This window comes from Physella acuta, unplaced genomic scaffold (genome assembly GCF_028476545.2).
Source record: "Physella acuta isolate Inbredline_101_S28 unplaced genomic scaffold, ASM2847654v3 ptg000496l, whole genome shotgun sequence".
NCBI classification, from domain to species: domain Eukaryota; kingdom Metazoa; phylum Mollusca; class Gastropoda; family Physidae; genus Physella; species Physella acuta.
In genome coordinates, this window is record NW_026732015.1 from 288563 (window position 1) to 312461 (window position 23899).

The following is a 23899-nucleotide window of genomic DNA, read 5'->3' on the forward strand; positions in this document are numbered from 1 at the left end:
CCCGTTGTTTTGCGTCTGTTTGCTGTAGGTAATAAATTAATGTAAATATATAAATGTACCGTATACATGAGTAGAATAAGCTGTTGGGGTCTACAGTGGCTTTGGTCCAATAGTTTCAAAGTTGAAATGCTATAAAGGATGAACTGTATGTAACCCGAACTTGAAACCACAACATGAGACAAAAACATCAGACCGATACATCAGACTACAACATAATAAAAAACATCAGACCACAATATGAGACAACAATACAATACCAATAAATCAGACCACAACATAATATACAATAGAGACGACAAAATCAGACAACAATGCAATACCGCATAATATACTTTCGAAAACATTCTTGAGATCCTGAAATAACACAACAGCATTACTGCATAATGTATTTTGAAAATATTCTTGAGATCCTGAAATAACACTTTAGCATTAATGCTAGACACAACACCACGTAAATATAAACATGATCCGACCATATGATATCGATTGTCAAATGCTTAAAGGGATTAGCTCCGTACAAAATCACCAAATTCATGGATTTCGTCATGATGGGTTTTCTTGCGATTTTGGATACCGTGTCCATATTTTTATTACGAAAATAATGGACTTAATGAAAAATAATGTGTTGCGTTTAAAATACAATTTTTGTGACCCTATGAATTAAAAAACATCTTTTTTTTCTCAACTTACAAGCTCTTTACGAAACTTATTATATTCGTCATCATATTGTGTTTGGCATCATAGGAAAGCTGCATTTCTCATGTAATTGATCAACGTATTATTAATCATCTCGGAAACACCCAAAGCTTATAATCCGCTTTACAAGTTACATAGCTAAAGTATTTTCGTTAAATCAATTAAAAAACAACTAGAGTTCAGTAGTGTACAACATGTTTTATTCAACATTTTCACCTCTTTTTTTAATTACTGTGTATCTATTTATGCGATGACAAACAAAAAATATACATTGTGTATTATCCATGTTTCAAACAAGATAACATTCGAATCATATCACGCGTAAATAGCAAATATGTATTTTATAATTTATTCAAAACTGTGATTTTTATGTTTCAACATTTGCATTTTTTAAGATTGTTGTTTAGCGTCTCCTTGCTGTATGTTTTGAATCAAATGTAAAATAAATGTACCGTACATATGGACACACCGGTCTATTTTTTAATACATTTTTTTTTTAACAATTGGTTATCTAATAAAGAGTTATCCTGTTTAATTATCGTAAATAAATTTTGTTGTTGCCATCCGCTCGGTATTGTTTTACAGTAAACACATACGCTATATATTTTCTGTCTATAAGTGTTGTCTTGAGTTGTTTTTGTCTAATAATTTACAGGGTAAAATGCACTAAAGGGCACGGACAAACTATATCAAAACACAACATGAGACCACAACATGAGACCACAACATGAGACCACAACATGAGACCACAACATGAGACCACAACATGAGACCACAACATGAGACCACAACATGAGACCACAACATGAGACCACAACATGAGACCACAACATGAGACCACAACATGAGACCACAACATGAGACCACAACATGAGACCACAACATGAGACAACAACATCAGACAACAATATCAGACCACAACATGAGACTACAATATCAGACCACAACATGAGTCAACAACATGATACAACAATATCAGACTACAAAATAAGACCACAACATGAGACCACAAAATAAGACCACAACATGAGACGACAACATGAGACCACACCATGAGACCACAACATAAGACAACAATATCAGACCGTAACATGAAATGAAAGCATGGAACCAACACAGATTGGTCTAGGTTGGACAATGGCTATGAAAGTAAGTCAAGACAAATTAATTGGCTTAAGTAGGAGTCTATAAGAAATTTAGCGCTTAACCTGTTTGAATCGTGTCACATTTTCGTTTTAACCCTGTTAAGAACGAGTAAAAAGCGCAAACACAAAATGCGTATAACTTTAAACTTTTTGGTTTAACTTTTTAACTTAACTGTGCCCTAATAAAATATTCTTATAATTACACAATTTTTTAAAACAAATTCGAAATATGTTAATTTTAAATTCTGATTTATATTATTATATCTTATACGTTATTCAGTCTGGCACACATTGTCTTAGTTTTAGTATTGTAACATTTCGTTTTCACGTAGGTCTGGTAGAATTTGAATTTCATGTCTGCTTATTCGATATTATATTAACAATAAATTTTACGACATATGTACAAATACTTATCACAAACCTTGCATGATGCTACAAAGGGCTACTACACCAATTAAAGTCCACAGTTTTGCCAGCAATTCCATGTTATACACAATCTTTTTTACAGCTCTGTCGTTTAGTTTATTCCAGTGTGTAAAGAAATGATTTGTTTGAAAAAATGTCCTTCATTCATATATTATGTAGCATTATATTTGTGAATACAAGAAGCTTAAAGTTTAAAACCCTCAGAATCTTGACGTGAACTTCTTTAACAGCCTACACTTTATTCAAGTCTGGTGTCGTTAGCTGCGATGTTGTAAAGTCCAACAGCTACAATTGTTATTTTGTCGCCTACCTCGTTATTCTGGTTGTCATCACGGGACAGAACCCAAGGAAATAGAAACTAGTTTGTAAAATCTTGTTTAGATTGTCTAGATGATTGCATGTGACTGGTTGCATTGAACATTGTTTGGGTAGGCCATCATTAATTCAGTGTATTGTAATTGCACGTGATGTTTAATTGACAAGGCTAAATTAAAATCGCAGCAAGAGCTACTGGTAATGAGAGTATCAGGTTTCTTTAAAGCTAAGCAACACTTGTAAAATACTACGCTTGTCGATATTGACAATAAAGCTGGAGTGATCTCCCCTAAACTTTCTCGATAATTCTTATATAAAACTACGTGGGAGACAGCAACATCAAACAAACTTAGGAGACCACAACAACAGACCAGAATATGAAAACCACAATATGAGACCACATTATTAGACCACAATATGAGACCACATTATTAGATCACAATATGAGACCACATTATTAGACCACAATATGAGATATGACATGAGACCACAATATGAGATCTCAACAAACGACCTGTAGTAACAACATGACACCACATTATCACATCATCAACAGACCACAAAAGTGAAGATCTATATCGCGAGGTAAAATGTTGTATGGGTTAAATATTTAATAGTATGCAAACTGTGAATTGCTGATAAAATATTAAATTTCAAATAAAATCTAAATGACCTTCAGTAATTGGTGTAGCGCAGCATGGAGCTCCGACTTTAGTGAGGTAGAAACCAATAATTCATGTAACATCACAGTGTGGCTAACTGGCTAATACATTGCTCTCATTCCGTCCCATAAACCCCACGCAAAATTTGGCTAACTGGCTAATAAATTGCTCTCATTCTGTTCTAGCTAACCCCACCCAAACTGTGGCTAACTGGCTTAGAAAGTTAAGGATCTTACACGGAGGCGATCATGGTATTCGTGCCTGATATTTTAAAATCTTTCACTCCCTTTAATTCAACCAAACATGAAATACATTCAGCATCTGGTGTTACCGCTAGTCACTCACTTCAGATAAAACTAGCCAATTGTGTCTTTTAAAGATTGACATAAAATACATTTATTGTATTCGCGTTTTTAAAAAAGTAAAATGTTTTTCAATTGAAAAAGTAATTTTTTACCTTATAAATTATTGGTAGGTTTAAAAACATGCTTTTATACTTTCAATTATGCAGATTATTTAATTACGCTAGAACTAGACTAATATATGATTGTTCTATTATTTTTTATAAAAAACAACCTTAAAGACAATCGGATTATTACCAACTGTTATTGCAATCCTAGATTGGGGAGATTTTTTCTATTAGCATTTTGTTTTAAAACATCTACATTGTCTATTGTGACGGAAAAGAAAGCTGTTTTATTTACTGTGTGGTCTAGGAATACTGGTAATATTTCAGTTAGTTTATAAATACCGTAGAACAGGGGTTCCCAAACTTTTTTTTGTTTACTCTAGAGCACATTCTAAAATATCGGTAGGGTGGCGGGCACCACCTATTTTAAATCGACAAACGCCTTCCATAACTTGTCATTTTCCCATAATTTATTTTCTTATTTTCTTATAGTCATAATGTATTAATAAATAATAAACACAAATGTTTCAAAATAATAAAAATAGTTGGCATTTTTTTCAAATTACATACACACAGAGAAATATATTTACAAAACGTAAATAGTTACTAAATAGTGCAGTCTGAATCGCCGCTAGACAAGTTGGGACAAGTATAGAACATATTTAATAAACCTAGGCAGTCAAAGAAAAAATTAAAACTGTAACAAATGAATAAAAATAAAGCATATTTTAAAAGAATGTTTATGAACAAAATTCTGTCTCTGTCGAATAGTGATAGGCGAGCACATACGAAACGTTCAGCGGGCACCATGGCGCCCGCGTGCACATGGTTGGGAACCCCTGCCGTAGAATAAAAGAACCAAAGATCCATATTGAGGTGTGTATTATTCGTCAGTTAGACCGTCGTGTTAAAGGTGCATTCAGAAGGGGGGGGATTCGTGCGGGGTAACTTCATGATATAAAGTTAATCGATAAACTTTATCGATTTAAAAATCATTAAAATCTTTACCGTACCTATCGGTTTAAAACGGCTTCTCCAATATCAAGTTAATACAATATTTCCATGTACAATAAATAAATACAATTTTGGTTCGGAGTTTCTTCACAGTGGCCAGTTGGCACGTGTTTTATGATCGATATTTATATGTGCCACTAATATGAATAGATGTTGATCAGGTGACTCTTACATACTTTTTAAAAACATGGGCGTGTGGGGAAGGGTTGGAGACAGTGTGGTAATTTTAGAGATCCGCCACACATAGTCGAAGTTGTTATAATTATGTCAAGTAGTGTCCATTTCTAGATGTGTCTGTGTTTATAGTTGTCCATGTCTACAGGTATCCATGTTTAGGGGTGTCCATTTTATGAGTTCTCAATATCTAGAAATGATCATAGCTTAACAAAGCAACTATGTAATCAATGTCCACGGTTTGGAGCTACGCGAAAATATACTCAAAAGAGACCCAACTGTTGGCAAAGCTATTCCATTCTTTCGAGTTCGTATTGAACAGTATGTGATTGTATGTCGGCTTAAAAGTTAAACCTCGTATTACTGTGTACTTTCACATCGTATACACATTACACTGTAACACTGCTATTTAAAAATTATGTTAACTTGTTTATTAAGAACACATGACGTACTTGGCATTTTACATTTAGCCATGAAAGAAACCGCTAATTGTACTATAAACGTTTTCAACTTTACACATTTTGTTTACTTTCTCTACTTTTGTCACGTAAATAGAAGAGCTAACTAAATGTGCTGCTGACGTTTCAAGTTTCAAACAGAAAAGTTTTTTTCACATTCACAATACCATAGACCAGGTAGTAAAATGGATGGCCTGTATGGTAAAACTTGACTTCACAGGTTTTTATTTTAATACAACATTTTGGGTACTAACTTTAAACATAATATTTACTTTCTTGGTACTGATATGGTGACAGACAAACATGTGTAGCCTTACACGAAAACATGTTTGTCAAAACTAACTACATCGATTAAAAAAACGCTCTACCGATGTTTTATATTATGTTTACTTCAAAACCCAAGTTAAATGCAGTCATAAATTCAAATAACACTTACGAAAGATAAATAAGGGATTCATAGTACGTTTATTACTTCTTCAAAGACTAAAACCTCACAATAAAATTTCTACGATAAGACAATCATTTTCTTCTCTGCATCCATCTTCAATCCTACTATCGCAAGCAAAACACAGTTATTTATTTTTCATATTTTACTTAATTTGTTTTGATTGCGGTGAGCTATTTAATGATTTTTACGTTAGAATAGTAATTTTTGTCAGTAATAACAACGTTAATTCTGTCTAATGATGCCGGTTTTTTTTAAAAATCGGTTTATCACTGTCCTAAGGTATCATATAATGGCTGGGTTTTAAGAAAGTTTACCTGCTTATTGTACGCTTCATTAAGACATCTAATCACTTCATGTAAATTCTTGAAATAAATGATGGTGGATAGGCCACCATAAATGTCTCCAGCTATGGAATAAATAATTGATTTAGTGATTAACAAAATATAATTAGATTTACTACTAGCCTACTGTGTAGGCCTACTATTTTTCCTATGACTGTAGCTGGAAACATGAAAAAGCCTGAAAACACCTTTTTGTTTAAAGTAATTTATACTTGATAGTATATTTTGAACATTAATTCTATTGAATGAAATATTCGTTGTTTGTGCCACACTGGTTGTGATATCCAATGATGAAGATGCCATACTGTAGTTCTCAACATCATATAGGACAACTTAACTGTTCTTCAGTGGTACTATATGCATATAAAATAAATAATGAGAAATACTACCAGTACTACTTACACTTACAACTAATATAACATTTAAAACTAAGTCACAACATATACAATCTTAATAAATTGCACCAACATCTAAAAATTGATCTGGTACATTTTATTAAGGAGACTGGCGCAGACCATTTCACATTATTCAGCAGGGGAATCAGAATCAGAGTGCACAACAGAATATTAAAAATTAATCACATTAGTCCTTAAAATTTAGTGTCTTTTGTTTTAAATAAATTGATAAAAATGTATAGTTATTATAATTATAAGTTTCTTTTGTGTTTCAATAATATTTTATAAGTATTTAACCTTCGTTCCCTGTAAATAATTGAGTTCGCCCACATAGTAACCAGGAATGTCTGGTGGCCATTTTGAATTTGTCGATTCATAATTTTGACAGATAAACTGTAGTAATACGACCCTATCATTAATCCCATTCGATAGATTTTAAAGAATTAGTAAACACTAGCATCTAATAGTTAAGTGCATCCATATTTTAAGTCCCTAGAATGTCCTGAATTAAATAGCTTCACGTTTAAACACACCATGTGTACAAGCGTAGTTCACACGCTAAAACCGTGGACTAGTAGGGTTCAAATTTACATTAATAACGTGTGCTAATTAAACTAAACTGACATTCAAACTTAACATTCATTTATTAAAATGGAAATGAAACTTTAAAAATGATACTAACAACTTGTTTGAAGGCTCTAGCAAGGGTAAAATCCGTTTAGCATCATCGATCGTCAACCTGTAAAACCGTTTGGCGAGCTACTCACTCGGGGATGAAAGTTGACTCGAGTTTTATATGCTTATTGAGGGGACGGCTTCGCGACCGTAAATCAGAAAGACTTGAATTTACAACACAAAGTAGTTATAAAAGTGAACTTTACATCGGTGTAAAGATTGAAACATAATTATTTTGTTTTCGTGCATATATCGTCATTTAAATTTTAAAAACTGATTTTATAAAATGAAATAAGCAAGTTATTTTTTCAATTTATACATCAAACGATAGACTAGAATTCGCTCTTTAAAATGACATTAAGATTATGCTTCTACGATGCTTCGTCGCGAAGCCGCAACAAAATGAAACAGTGTGGGTCGATCGGTACAAGCAAAACGGTGAAATTTGTTGACGTAACTGATACTTTTCAAACAAATATAAAACACATTCAAACATGTGTTACAGAAATAAAAATTATAGATTACGACAGATAAAGGCTTAAACTTTATTGACATTTAATTTTTATTCTTATAGGACAACTAGAAGTAGTGAAATTTTATTTTTGAAAACCGCAAAAACTGACCCTAAAACGCATTTTTTCGCCAGTTTGGACTACCTAGTAAAAATCTATATGTTCTTTAAAATAATTTTATTTTCTTAAGTCTGCATTGCTTGTAAAAACAGTCGCATCTTAAAAATGCATGTCAAACTATCAAAAATTTAGAAATTGACTTGACATAATTACAAGCGTTTTATCAACAGCCAAAAAAACAGAACATAGTTAACGCATACACTAAAGGTAATAAATGTAAACAATTTTGATTGTCTTGTAAGAATATCAAATGGCACTCAAGCGCTAAGCAGGGGTAAACAGCTACATTTATTTCCGATGTTTTCAAGGAAATTCAGTACAAATGATGTCCTTGACTTTTCACTTTTAGCTATGAAAGAAACCGATATTTGTACTGCTTTAGGAAACTATTGCGACGCTATAATGTTTGTCTACCTTAGCTATTGTCGTAATGTAAATGTAAATATAAGAGCTAAATAAATGTGCTGCTGACGTTTTGACTTTCAAAACGGTAAGAGTTATTTCGTTCACAATATAATATAACAGGTGGTAAGATCGATTGATCGATCTCTTTGAATATATTTGACGACGTCACGTGGTGTAAGGTAAAACTTGGCAGGTGCTTAACTTGAACTAGACTACCCGTTATTCTTGAATAACCGTGGGTTTTGGGGCCCAATGATAATATTTGCATAGGGGCCCGAAAATCCTAGCTACGCCACTGCCCCCCCCCCCCCACTTCCCCCCGAATGCTACTGCCAGTGCAGTAAGAAATAACTGGAGCCCTTAAATTATTTCTATAGTACAAAATAAACTGGATTTCTGTTTTCTTTTTAAAATTATTTATATCTAAAACAAATACTAAAATTCCAATGGAATAGCTTCAATTTATTTAAAGAGGGAAAAGGGCCCCTATGTGCATTTGGTCCCTATGCCTTGCTTACTTTCGATTTACGGTAGCTACGCCACTGCATATGTTCTCCTTCCTGAAGTAACACGCTAATTAGCAGTCCCTTAACTCGCTGATTTGAATAACGTAATAATTAAGTCGCCATCGTGTGATTATAATTAAACCAATCAGATAACAGATACAAGAGATGATAGCATCACCTTACCATTCTATATGAGTGGCTACTGATACCTAATTATCAGCCTGGAACAAAATAGATTTGCATTTAACAACGATGCTATAGCAACAATATATACTTAATAACAATGTTAATTTAAAATCTATCTGCATTTAATAAAAATGTTCACTTAATAACAATGAATGTGTATTTAGAATCAATCTGCATTTAACAAAAAAAGTTCACTTAATAACAATGTGTATTTAGAATCAATCTGTATTTAACAACAATGTTCACTTACGAACAATGTTCACTTAAGACCAATGTAAATTTAACAACAATGTGCATTTTACAACAATGTGCATTTTACAACAATATCCATTTAGCACAAGGCAGATATGTAAGTAACAAAAGGAAACTGACTACTTTTTTTATTGTGGTGCTAGTCTTAGCTCCTGACTGTCGAACAATGACTATACAATCCAAAAAATTCCCCATTTTATTTTTACTTGCGGGATTTCTTTTAAATTTTATGCGTTCTGCCTACGTGGAGAGACGCAGTCTAAACGTTTGGGAAAAAACGACGTTGATTGAGTAATTACCAGCTCAGAATTTTTTTTCCCCGACAGTTACAAGTGTGACCTACTTTTGATTTTCACAGAAAAAAAAGCCTCTCGCAACATTTTCCTGAAAACTGCACTGCTACCTAATACCAGCTTGTTGTGAATCAACACGCAACATTGACACATATTGTTAGACAGACAACATTGACACATATTGTTAGACAGACAACATTGACACATATTGTGAGACAGGCTACATTGACACATATTGTGAGACAGGCAACATTGACACATATTGTTAGACAGACAACATTGACACATATTGTTAGACAGACAACATTGACACATATATAATGATGCAGATTTTGTCATTCGCTAAAGTGACACAAATGAACAGGATTTTTTTCTTTAACATGTAAAAAAGTATTTGACGTGTTTTAAACATCAGTGTAACTGATGCAATATGCTAGCGTTACTAATGGTCTATTATTAGATGCTCGATCTCAATTTCTGACTGGATTGTCTAATAATAGATGATTATTGCATCATTTGCAAAGTGACGACACTTTACAGTAGGCTCCTCATATTCAAAAAGTTATTTTTTCATCTTTGGCAAGGTGACGAAACTGTACAGAAGGATTTCCCCGCGTTACAAAGTTATTTTTAGAAGCCTGTTGTAGTTTTACCGCTGAACATAGTAGTACCCCTTACTCGCTATGCAGGACGCTCGATTAACGGATGCCAAGTGTCAACATAGTTGCTCTAAAACTCTGGGCGCCAAACCGTGTATTGACAAAAGTTGTACCCTATATGGCGCCGCCCATAAGAAACTTTAGTTTTCTTTTTCGCAGAAATATTCTCGGGAGTATTCTCATCTACTCCCTAAAGTTTCATGGCACTCGGATGAACCGCATCCGAGTTTTATTTTTTATATACCGTGTATAGAGAAAAAAATCGCTCCCCACCCCCCTAGCAACATTAAAAAATCGCAGCCCTTGCAATATTAAAAAATATTTTTTTTTTTTTGCAGAACCCTACCATTGAGTGATCTAACCATCTCCCCAAAGTTTCATGGTACACGGATGAACGGTGTGAAACCAAAATAGACTTTTATTTTTATAAACCGTATATAGAGTAAAATCGCACCCTCCCGTGGCGCCGCCCTTGCGAAATTAAAAACGATTTTTGTATAGAACCCTTCGCTAGAGTTTTCTAATCAACTCTCTAAAGGCTCGTGGCTATCGGGTTAACTCTGTCAAACCAAAATCGACTTTTATTTTTATATACCGCATATAGAGAAAAAACAAATCGCACCATCACGTGGTGCCGCCCTTGCGAATTTGAATTTTTTTTTTTCGCAGAAACCTCCCCAGGAATATTCACAACAACTTCTTAAAGTTTCACGGCGATGTGATGAGAGGTGTAGTAATGCATAAAGGACAAACAAACAAACAAACCGACAGACACACATACATTGCTTTATATATATAGATAGATAGATATAGAGAAAAATCGCACCCTACCGTGGCGCCGCCCTTGCGAAATTGAAAATCATTTTATACAGAACCCTTCCCTAGAGTGTTATAATGAACTTGCCAAAATTTCATGCCTATCGGATGAACGGTGTCAAATAAAAACCGACTTTTATTTTTATATACAGTATATAGAGAAAAAACAAATCGCGCCCTACGGAGGCGCCATCCCTACGAATTTGAAAATGTTTTTTGCGCAAAAACCTTCCCAGGAGTATTATCAACATTTTCCCAAAGTTTCATCGCGATCGTGAGAACGGTGTCACTGCAATTCACTTTTATTATTTTTATATACCGTATATAGAGAAAAATCGCACCCTACTGTGACGCCGCCCTTGCGAATTAGAATTTTTTTTCTCAGAAACCTCCGCAGGAAAATTCTTAACAACTTTCCAAAGTTTCACGGCGATCGTGTGAACGGTGTCACGGCTATTCACTTTTATTATTTTTAAATACCGTATATAAAGAAAAATAGCACCTTCCCGTGGCGCCGCCCTTGCGAAATTAAAAATGATTTTTGTACAGAACCCTTCCCTAGAGTGTTCTAATCAACTCCCTAAAGGCTCGTGGCTATCGGGTTAACTCTGTCAAACCACATCGACTTTTATTTTTATATACCGCATTTAGAGAAAAAAAAATCGCACCCTCCCGTGGCGCCGCCCTTGCGAATTTGAAATTTTATTTTCGCAGAAACCTCCCCAGGAATATTCACAACAACTTCTCAAAGTTTCACGGCGATGTGATGAGAGGTATAGTAATGCATAAAGGACAAACAAACAGACAGACAAACACACATACATTGTTTTATATATATATAGATAGATATATATATATATATATATATATATATATATATATATATATATATATATATATATATATATATATATATTTAAACACATAATACGAAGATAGGATACTCATTTCTGGCCTGATCGACTTTTGAAAAAGTAAAGTATGTATTTTTCAATTAAAACTAATTACAATAACATGACGTAAATTTATATAAAATGTCCTTTATTTAATATGTATGATATATGATATTAAAAGTAATAAAATAAATGTTCACTTTATTTAACAAATTCTATTGTATTTATTCGTCAACTCCACTCCACTGTATGGACCACAGTGTCGTTGTTCAAGAAACTACGTCAGTACAGGCTAGAGTTGACCTATTCTCGTGTTTTCAAATGTTGGATCTATTTACGGCATTTAAAAATAGTTTTCCCGTCTTGATGACGTCACCAAACTGAATGACGTTTAACTGTTTAAAAACGTTTGATCTTCTGCCAAAATTTATAAAAATCAATCATCTAACACCAACGTAGCGTTCACAATTCAATCGATAAATCAATATGGCATAAATAACCTACAGACGGCCGTGTAAAACCACACGTACGAAACACGGGTCGTGTTGGTGCTGTATTCACCATTTTGTTCATGTCGAGGTATCTTTGACAAATATATTTAGAGATCCAGTAATTAATAGAAAATTTTCTAAGCTGTATTGCTGACGTAAAAGAAAAAAGTTTTAAACTTAAAGAATTTGGAGTTCGTCCAAATATGTTTACAAATCTTTGTAAAAAAAACCAACCTAGCCGTTGAAGAAAAACTGTAGCTTCTACAATGTAACCCAGTATTCAACTTAGAAGAAATGTTATCTGGTTTTTGTTAGTACTATCTTGAGTTGACTAAACACAATCTAAAGCCATACATATTGCAACACTTGTGAAAATTGACACAATGGAGGAGAGTGACATGAATTAGATATTGAATGGAGCTTGATACAGTGTTAGACTGTGACATGAGGAAACCGTGTTGCTATCTCATTACATAAAGCTTCACAAGATCTGTAGAGATGGGATGGTGTGGTAGCGTGATAGAGCACATACCGCTAAACCCAATTTCTCGAGATTGTGTGTATGGCGTTCTTGAGTCCATTTTACTCTAACGCATTCCTGACTACACTTTACTTAGCTTGGTGATATCCCAAAATCAGATGAACTCTACTTTATCTGCACTATTGACTATCACGTGCGATAGAGTTGCTGTTTGTATTTGACACGAGTAGATTTTCACACCACTGACGTCACACGTTTTGCTTATCGTTGTCGTAAACCTGGGATATGTCAAAGTCGAGATCGTGATAAGATAACATCAGACGTACGTAAGACGTACACAATACGCAATGACGTCGTATATATGTCTACCTAACCAGTAGAAAGACATGTTAAAGGTAAAATTTTACACTTACAGCATAGATAGTTAAAAGACTGCCAATAATCAAAATAAAAAGCTGCTCAAATCCTTCAGTACAGAGATCTAATATGTTCACGTGATATACACTAAACAACTGTTGCTTGTTAAATGTCAGCAGACGTCCAAATATGGGCGGAAATTGACAAGTAACGTCTGCAGACATCAATAAATATGGACAGACATCCGATAATTTTCTTGAAGTCGTTTAGTTTTAACCTAAATAGATAATTGAAAATGCATAATAAAACACTGAAAATTTAAGACGGGTGTCTATGTCTACAGGTGTCCATGTCTACAGGTGTCCACGTCTACAGGTGTCCATGTCTACAGGTGTCCTCGTCTACAGGTGTCCATGTCTACAGGTGTCCATGTCTACAGGTGTCCACGTCTACAGGTATCCACGTCTACAGGTGTCCACGTCTACAGATGTCCACGTCTACAGATGTCCACGTCTACAGGTGTCCATGTCTAGAGCCTACAGTACATTTAGCCACGACGATTCATGGTCATGTTAAATTAAAACAAAATATTTACGCTCGTCTCTAGTAGATACCAGGGTTTCTTTCAAATCTGATCTTTTTAAACCCCTCAAGCGTGACGTGTAAAGAAATAAAACCCCGTGTCTGGTATATAACTCAGGTGACTTCTTGTTCACGTCACATATCACTTCCTTACACAACTGGTGTGTGCACTGTTTGCTATTAGATTTGGACTTGCGGGACTTAATTAGGTAATTAATAAAGCATACGTTGATTTTATATTTTATTCGGGAGTTATTTTATCTTCAAATTATTGTTTAATAGGTAAGCCGCACTATATTAAGTGGTTTCAATAAAGCAAAAAATTTCACTGAATTAAATTTATAGTAGGTTAATCGATCACTTCCAATGATTGGTGAAATTACAATAAATTAACCTTGTATCATTAAGTTTTGATAATCGGAATTTTGTTTAATCTAATAGCTTTTTATATTTCGCACAAAAAAATCTTTATATTAAATGTATCGGTATTTAGGCAAAAATGTTCCAGACGATTCTAAATCGATACTTTTAAAATATCGATATAGAAATAAATGTATTTTCCCGCCATTTGTAGGATGTGCAAAATTTACAAATATAGAAAATAATTTTATTTTAATTAACGTTCTCATTAAAAACAGAACATTCAAGAATATATATCCGAATTTGTGAAAATTGCTTTTATATTCTATTTTTTAATACTCACTATGCGTTGCTTAGTATCAGAATCGATACTAGTTTAGAAAATTAAACACCGATACCATTTAAATGTCAGGCTTGCCAAATTGACAAACTGGCATAAATTATCATTTTAATTTACACGTTTTTTTATGATTAAATACAATATGATGGATATAATTAGTATAAAATGCATAGTAAAATACTTAATACTCGAATTACAACAAAGACAGATACATATTTATATACATAGCCTGCTATTTAAGATATAAATGTTTTTTAATATCATCCACGGGATGAAATTTGGAATATCATGACATTAAATTTTACGAATTAGAAAAAATGTCTTATTTATACTTTTTTTTAAAAGTGTTAATCACGCATGTTTTATACACACAAATGCACTTTTAGTTTATACTTCCGGTATCTTATTTAGATTACAAATTTTTCAGAATGAGCTGTTCGATTTACACATAACTTATCTATATCTAAATTGATGATTTAAATTATACAAATGATATGATTATATAATTCAGCAGAGCTTTTGTACTGTGAGCTCCAACATTTGAATGTAAACTTTTTAGGGAGAAAAGTAAAACTGGAGGAACCTCAAAAGCATTAGCTAGACTTAATAATATGATACATCACTGGGAGTGGACAACAGACAGCCTGGACATGACAAAATTAGCCTGAAATGATGGCTGTAAAAACAAAGCTTCATTTTCATTTCAGAAATATATGCTTATAAGCGTTATTTCTGCGTATTATTCAACGAACACCATATGTACATTTTTTGGTCTAATCGCTGAGAATATCAAGCATAATCATATAAAATAGGCAAAACGTTAATTACAGTATTTAATATTGTTGTAAAAATTCTCAAAAATACGCTGAAGTATAAAAAAATGTATATATTAAGTCCTTCTAAACTATTTTCATTAATTGAAAAAAAATTATGCAGTTTAAAAAAAAAAGAAACTTAAAAAAAATTTGGCCCAGATAACAGCTAACTAAGCCCATCCATTTTGCCGTGTGTATTTGAATGGAAAGAAATCTAATAAACGACACATTTTAACTGTACGGTAAATCGCGTCATAACAACACTCCTTAAAATTAACCCACCATATCCGTCATATAATTTATAGCCATTTAAATTCCAATGCATTGTTTTTACAAATCATTTTCTAGGCTACCGATTAATTTTGATAATCAGAATTGGAATCAAATTAAAGGTAAATACATTTCGTTTTTAATAACTCAAGTCATCTTGAAAAACATTTTTTTTAAACCGTAGGCGTTACTGGGGACAGTAAACAATCTAGGGGAGACAACAATTAGACCCACAACTGCCTTAGGCTAAAGAAGCAAATCCAAAAAGAAGAAAAAAAAATCATCATTGGAAGAGATATTATAATTATTTTAACAATAGCATTAAATTAGCTACTGGATAATAAGCGCAACCCCTACGAAAAACCATCTACAGCCCCCCCCCCCGCCCAAACCGAAGTAGAATTTATATGGCGAATATATACTTTTTGCAACCCCAACCCCCCCACCCCATAAAAAAATTTCAAGTGCCTCCCTCGGAGAATAACTCTGGAAGAAACACTGTTATCAATAGTTTATTTTTCTTTTATTTATTTATTTTTACCGCAGAACACATTATTAATGTTGACAAACTCGTAAAGACAGCCTTGGGACTGGAGCGGCGTCGTCCCATTTCCCATACTCAAACGCCACTTCTTATTTTTCCCATTTAGATCTATTTATTTTATGTTACAGCCTCTGATACTTGATAGTGATATTGTCAGCCGATCATACACTATTCTCAACGACAATGTCGTTGAGTGGCTTATCAACAGTGTCGGTATATAATAACGCTATAGATTTTTTCTCTTTTGATTCTGTCGTTGAGACTCTAATTATAGTTATAAACTGTAAAAACTAGCTAACGGAATAAAACCATTTCGATTAATTAATCGCTTAAAATATTTAATATAAGAAAAATTAAACAACCATTCATTTTACAGAGCTAATAATAATTAATATTATAAAAAATGTATCTTCTGTCTTTAAAATTGAAAATTAAATTATTTTTAGCAATATAAATTAATACAGTGGATTGCTGAATTTAATTGTGATCATAGTTATGATTAATTTTAGAGATTCTATGATTAATTTATACACAATTAGAATTACAGAATATTGATTATTCGGTATAGAAAACATTAGGGTAGAGATTACTAAACGATATAATATAGGATTATGTAATATAGAATATATTAGTATATTATTATAGAATCTAGGCTATACAACAAGTAATATATGGTATGATTGCAAAATAGAAAAAATACGTAATATAAAGGCCCATTTAGTAATCGAATTTAAGACTCATTTCGTTTACAATATGTTATTACAAATATAAAATTGTTGAATACGTAATAGCTATTTTTATCGAATTTATACATAGAATATGCTAAATAATCTTAAGAACATGATTATGTAGTGGCGTAGGTACAAGGTGTGCCAAGGGGCTATACCCCCCCCCCCCCGATATATATATATATATATATATATATATATATATATATATATATATATATATATATATATATATATATATACATATTTACTGTACTCAAGTAGTACCCCTAACCAGAGGCGTCACAAGGTTGGTGGCGGGGCTGAGGACTGCGCAAGGTGGCAAAATTTCGGGGGGGAAACCATGGCGAAAAATAGCAAAATATATAGAAGAAGTATGAATTTTTGCCAGTTCAATAAATGACTAATGAAAGTTAACTGTACTAATAACTGACTGCAGATAAAAAAAATATACAATTAACTGTGCACGTTTAAAAACTATCACCCAGGGGGGGGGGGGGTGAAGGGAGATGACACAAACGGCAAAATGTACAGGTGAATACATGCTTGTTGAATTTTTGGATAACAGATTTGCTAAGCGACGACCGGAGAGAGGCTGATACCAAAATCTAATAATTTACGATGAAAACGATGCTTTTTTTTCACATGAATTAATAGGTGGATTATGTGCAAAATTTGACGCATTGGGGAAAATGGGAAGTCACCAAATGTAGCTATATATATATATATATATATATATATATATATATATATATATATATATATATATATATATATATATATATATATATGTAAGCCCTGCTAGGGGGGGACACCTAAAATCTACCCTTCTAGGCTTAACTAACTAATCTGTCCGGTCAGTGCAACCGTGGTAGAACCCACAGTGGTTAAACCTAACCTTAGTCTAAATAATAAGCTACTAAAATAAAACAAAAACTTTTACAGTTAATACAATTTATTTATCAAGAATGACTAATATAGATTTATTCAACAAAATATGGAACCAAAACTTATAAAAAAAGAATAGATAAAACTGACACAAAACAGAACCAAACGAAACAAACTTTTTACATCAAACAAAACACCCAATTTCGGACTTCGTCCTAGAAAAAGGAAAACAAATAAATTAATTACTTTACAAAAAAGTTATATACAAAGCATTAACCACAGGCTGGCTGGATTACATCTCCACCGCCTGCAGGTAGTTCACACAGAATATACTTTAACAATTAACTGGAACACTGCCAGGACACTGAGCTCAAACTACTAGCTCAACGCAGTTACCAGCCTAACACAAGGCTAAGTAAAATAAAATCTATTAAAAAAACAAGTGTACCTTCACAGTGACTAGAACGAACCGAACACTCTCCTGGGGATCAACATGATCACCACAGGAAGCGAAAGGTCACTATAAAGATAACAATATTATAACCAAACCCGACAGTCCGGAACGAACCGTGACTGTGGGTCAGGTAACAACAACTCTACTACTTAACCCAACAGCCAGGAGTAAACCGTAGCTGCGGGTCAAGTCTAAAAATACCTTTATCCCTGGCTTAACACCAGCCCAAGGGATACAATCAATAGAATGTGCGTATTACTTAACCCGACAGCCAGGAGTAAACCATAGCTGCGGGTCAAGTCTAAAATTACCTTCATCCCTGGCTTAACAGCAGCCCAAGGGATACAATCAATAGAATACGTATACCACTTAACCCAACAGTCAGGAGTAAACCATAACTGTGGGCCAAGTATAATTAAGCAGTATTCTTGGCTTCACACAAGCCCAAGAGATACAACAAAGTAATAAAATGACTATAACATAATAAAAACTCAGAATCTGAGTCCACATGGCCTGACCACAATGGCGGTCAGAAAACAATCACAAAAATCTTATGGCCAGTAACCAAAATAAACAGCATAGCAAAAAAATAAACATAGCAAAGAAATAAACTTATATCTAACTTACCAGGACTATGACGAACACAAACACAAAATAAATAAGGCTGGATGGTGCGAATTAGCTATTCTTTTCACTCGATGACCAGAGAGACTGCCTGCTCTCTTCACCGCTGCTTTTCACACAAAAGACAGAGTTGAACAAGCCGGAAACCGACTTCCACACACCTCACACACTACACGTAAACAAATGGTCCCTAATTCACGGATAACAAACCAAACACGACGGAACATGCAACAGAATATTATAAAAAGACACTTAATATAAACAATGACAACAATATAAACGAAATATATATAAACTAGCTATAACCAGGAACATAAACAGTGAGACAGCGGCGCCATAATACGGGACTACACAACTAAAACGACGAACAATTTACGACATGAAACGAAACGATACATTCGCCTTCTAAGTTACAAATAATAAAAATACACTCCAGCCGCTCACATATATATATATATGCATATATGCATATGTAGAATTATGTATATTTCTCTCTATGTATATATATATAATGAAGTTTTGCTTGTTTGTTTGTGGGTTTTTTATGTCCTCTATGCAGCACTACACCTTTCATCCTATGGCCATGCAACTTAAGTTAAGAATACCACTGGATATATTTCACAAGCATGGTGCCCCAGCAGGGCGCGAATCGATTCTTCCCTATATAGGGTATATATACGAAAAAGTAGATTGCGGTTTAATCCCGTTCATACGCTCGTTATAAAACTTCAGGGGAGGTTACAGTAAGAAATTCTTTTTTTTTTATTTTAACAGGGCGGCGCTCCTGGAGGGTGCAATTTTTCTCTACACAGTTTGTAAAAAACAAAACGGATGCTGTTTGACATCGTTCATCTGAGTGCCGTTAAACTTTCGAGAGTTAATGAAAACACTCACGAGAAGGTTATTACGAAAACAAAAATTAAAATTTATTATGGGCGTTTCCCTGGAGGGTGCGATTTTTGTTAATAAACGGCTTGGCGCCCGAAAATCCAGGGCGGCAATATTAAAACTTGAGCCTTCTGCATGGGGGGCTAAGGTAAAAAAGCAACAACAGGCGCAGCCGCCGGCGCCCCGGATATTACGTAACCCGAAGCGCTACGTGCTACCATGTGAACACTATGACGCCTACGTTCGTTTTTTTTTATTTATACACTAAAGACACGATGGGCAACAATAATTGTTGACTATATGGAATCAGGCGCGTCAGCCGGCGCCCCGGCAGGATGCGATTTGGCGCCCTGGGATATCCTTAGGTTGTGTTAAAGAGCACTCTTCGATAACAATTCGTTTGACCCGGTGCGCCCCTGGCTTCGGGAGGAACACTATGAGTTTTAAAAGAGCGCCCTACAGTAGGGAAACTTTTGTCTACTGCACCACTGGCGTGTGGTCTAGCGCCTCTGTGTGGGTCCCTCATAAACAGTATTGCGCCTACGTTCGTTTTAAAGAGTGCGATACATTATGGATACAATGGGCTACTGTTTGCGGTAGAATTTGCGCCTCAACAACTATGATGAAAGCAATATAACACCGGCTTTGATTACATTTAAATTGTTTAGATTTAGAAATCAATGTCAAGCGTAAAAAAATACGCGATTGCTAATGTAATTATGGAATCCTCTTAAAATATTGCGTCAGTCTGTCTTCTGAGACCGCAGCAATGCGCGGGACGGGTACGCTGGTTTAATATATATTTCTTCTATATAAATAATTCTCTTCATGGATACCATAGAAAACACCAAGCGGTAAGAGCCCCTAGCAGCCCCCTCTCTTTCTCTCTATCCCTACTACCCCCCATCCCTACATGGTCTGGTGAGCTGTGGTTCAAGCTAAATGTTTACAATCGTAGAGCCGGGTTTAGTGACAGCTATTAGGGGCAGATAATTTAGTTTGAAACTATTTTAAACTTAGTGGAGGTAACTCAGAGGGGGCTGCTTTCACTGGGAGGGGGGTAGGGTTTGTGGGAAAGGAGGGTGGGGAGGAGGAGGTTATCGTCCTTAACGAGCTACTGATAGTGTTTTAAAGCAAATATTTTCAGTGGCAGCATTGTTACTGTCGAATTCACAAATTATGAATTACTGAAAAGTAGAAAATGAAACAACTAAATAGCGGCGTATGATAGCGGCTCGTAAAATATAAAACACAATGTAAATACTTTTGTTATACCTAAGGAAAATAATAATATGTAACATGGATTCCTGAAATTTTGCCCTGTTTTAATTTTTAACTTTGGGATCCTCCATCAACATCCATACTCTCCTTTAGTATGTTCAGGCTTTTTTTTTCATTTATGGGAAGGGGTGATCGGAAAGTGTGACGACACATTTGTGCTTTCATCCGTTGTTTCGGGCTTTAAAAGGTTGCTTTTGGTATTAATTCATTTATTAACTCAATGTTTATCGAGGTCAGTACATATTATAATAAACCGGGAGTGATCTCCCCTAAACTTTCTCGAATATTCTAATATAACACTACGGGGAATGGCAACTCGGGAAATAGACATGATTTTTAATCCACTTTAAATACTTAAACTTTTTAAAATAGAATAAAACCTCGTAGAAAAAAGAATTGCACACCAAGTGAACGCCAAATAAAGATGTGCATAATAGTGCGCAACATTATTAGTACTTTATAAGCTTACGTGCGTTTTTTGAGAAATCGGAAATAGCGTAAATTAGTACTTCCTGTCAACGGAAATTACTCAAAATTTGACAGCAGGCAGAGAATTAGATCTTTTACTTACATGTGAAATTTCATTTATCTATCTGAAATAGTACTCAAGCTATAGGCTTTTGAAAAATTCAAAGTAGAAAAAGTACCACTTTCGGTTATCGGAAATCGCTCAAAAGTTGATACGGATCTACGATTTTGATAAAATACTTATATATGAAATATCATCAACCTAGCTGTATCGATACTCAAGTAATCGTGCTTACACACAGACACACACAGACATACGGACAAGATTGCAAAATTATGTTTTTCCATATCAGTGAGGTGTAAAACGTCGAGATTTGTAAAAAATCTCGATTTTTTTTTTGCACGATTACAAGACTTTCTCTAAACTTCGTATATACGAGAAAGTAAAAATGCAGTTTCAGGGGAACGGCGGAGGGGGTTATGTGTTGAGGTGTGGTGTTTTTAAAAAGAGTGGTGGTGGGGGGGGGGGGGGAAGCGAAGATCTGGCTTTTTGTGAAAATGTGTTACAATTAGAGAAGGGGGGTTGGGTGCAAAATCGTCTGAAGAGTGAGTCGTCGTTAATGGGTGACCACTTTATGATTGTATATTGACGTCACCATCATTTTGGGCGGTGGCTTTATGTGACGATATGTAACGAGAAAAAAGAGGGTTGTGTTAATGGCGTAGCATTTATTTTGCATTTTTTAAGGATACAAACAAATAATAAAAACACTGCTTATTTTGTTTTACATGTGTGACGACATTGTGTTAACCAAATGTATTGAATAGTAGGACTTACAGATTATTAGTTCTCTCCCCCCCCCCCCTGAAGCAATTATCCCCTGTCATTTACCCCCCGCCAAGGAGGACATCCCCCCCCCACGGGCACACCTCTTAAGGTACAGCTGGGGTTAGGGTTATGGTTAGGGTTACGGCTAGGGTTAGGGTTTGGGTTAGCGTTAGGGCTAGGGTTAGAGTTAGGGTTAGCGTTCTGGCCAAGGTTAGGATTATGGTTAGGGTTACGGCTAGGGTTAGGGTTAGCGTTAGGGCTAGGGTTAGAGTTAGGGCTAGAGTTAGAGTTTGGGCTAGGGCTAGCGTTCGTGCTAAGGTTAGGGTTATGGTTAGGGTTAGCGTTAGGGCTAGGGTTAGAGTTAGGGCTAGAGTTAGGGTTAGCGTTCGGGCTAAGGTTAGGGTTAGCGTTCGGGCTAAGGTTAGGGTTAGGTTCAGAATTAGAGTTAGTGTTATGGTCAGGGTTAGGATTAAGGCTAGGATTAGGGTTAGTGTTATGGTCAAGGTTAGGCTGAAACCTAACTCTAGAGTTGGTTTTGGTTATGTGTTAAGTTTTAGGCTGAGGTGAATGCTTAGGGTTTGGTCATTTTTTAATCGATTAGGATTAAGGAAATACATAGGTATAGAGTTTGAGTTAGGATCATAACTTGAGGCCGGGGGTGGGGGGTGGGGGGATTCTCCAGGGGGGTTATTGACAAGAGGTAATTGCCCCGGGGGGTAAATACGGGAGGGGGGTCTCCTCCGGGGGGTGGGGTAATTGACGGGGTGGGGGTAATGTCATGTAGCCAGGTCCACTATTAGAAAGCCAAGATTCCAAATTTTGTAGCATTATGTAGGTAATCTAATCTCATTCAAGTTCTTGAAAGCAACATCAAAGACGAGAAATAAGAAGAGCCATCGTTGTCGGCTTATTTAACACGGAAGTCTTAGTCTAAATCAATCCACGACAATGTCTTTAAGACAATAAACCTTAACTTTGCTTGAAATAACAATATCGTTCTTCATTCAGTCAAACTCAACAATATGGCTTCACTGAACTTTGTCATTGAAATGCATGTGTAATTTGAAATGTGTGTCTGTTAAAATTGTACAGTTGATACCGAATATATCCAGCCTTTTTCTTCTTCGTTCAGCTGCTTTTCTTTCTGGATTTCTTTTCTTATCTTTTGTCAATCCAAGAACAAGTGTTGTATCCCCAACTATAGAGCCTCATCTACACGGGAGATTGAACTCAGGACTTCTCGGTTTAGCAACCACGAACTTTACAAGTTCTTGATTTTGGTATTGGCGTGTCAGTTTTCTTCTTTATTTAGTCGACATCTAAAGTTAAACAAAAACAGTTGCCTACCTCAGCAAAAGTCAATGTAGGCCAATTATGGCCAGTGTAGCAATTAGCAACATCAAAGTTGATTTGGATTCCATGCAACACTCATTCCATACTTCTCTAGTGTGGAGGTCTTTATTATTAATATTATCCTGTTTGTTTGATACTTTTTTTTAACTTAATAATAATAAACATAGGCACTTTTTGCCTGGAGTACAAACTGGGTCACAGTATTCTCTGGTAAACAATTAAGTTATTTTCCAAATATGTGCTCAGCTAATAGAAACAGCATTCCTAGATTATTTTATTTTTAGTTTTTTTGTTTTTTTTTTAAAGGGCTTCAACTGTTTTAATGTCAAATTGTGCTTGGAATACT

The 23899-nt window shown here is 34.7% G+C and overlaps 1 protein-coding gene across 1 annotated transcript in view; it reads left to right on the forward strand.

Moving 5' to 3' along the window:
* The window catches only part of LOC131944537 (uncharacterized), a 219900-nt gene that overhangs the window by 142712 nt on the left and 53289 nt on the right, over nucleotides 1-23899 (forward strand). The gene's annotated exons all lie outside the window — the stretch shown is intronic.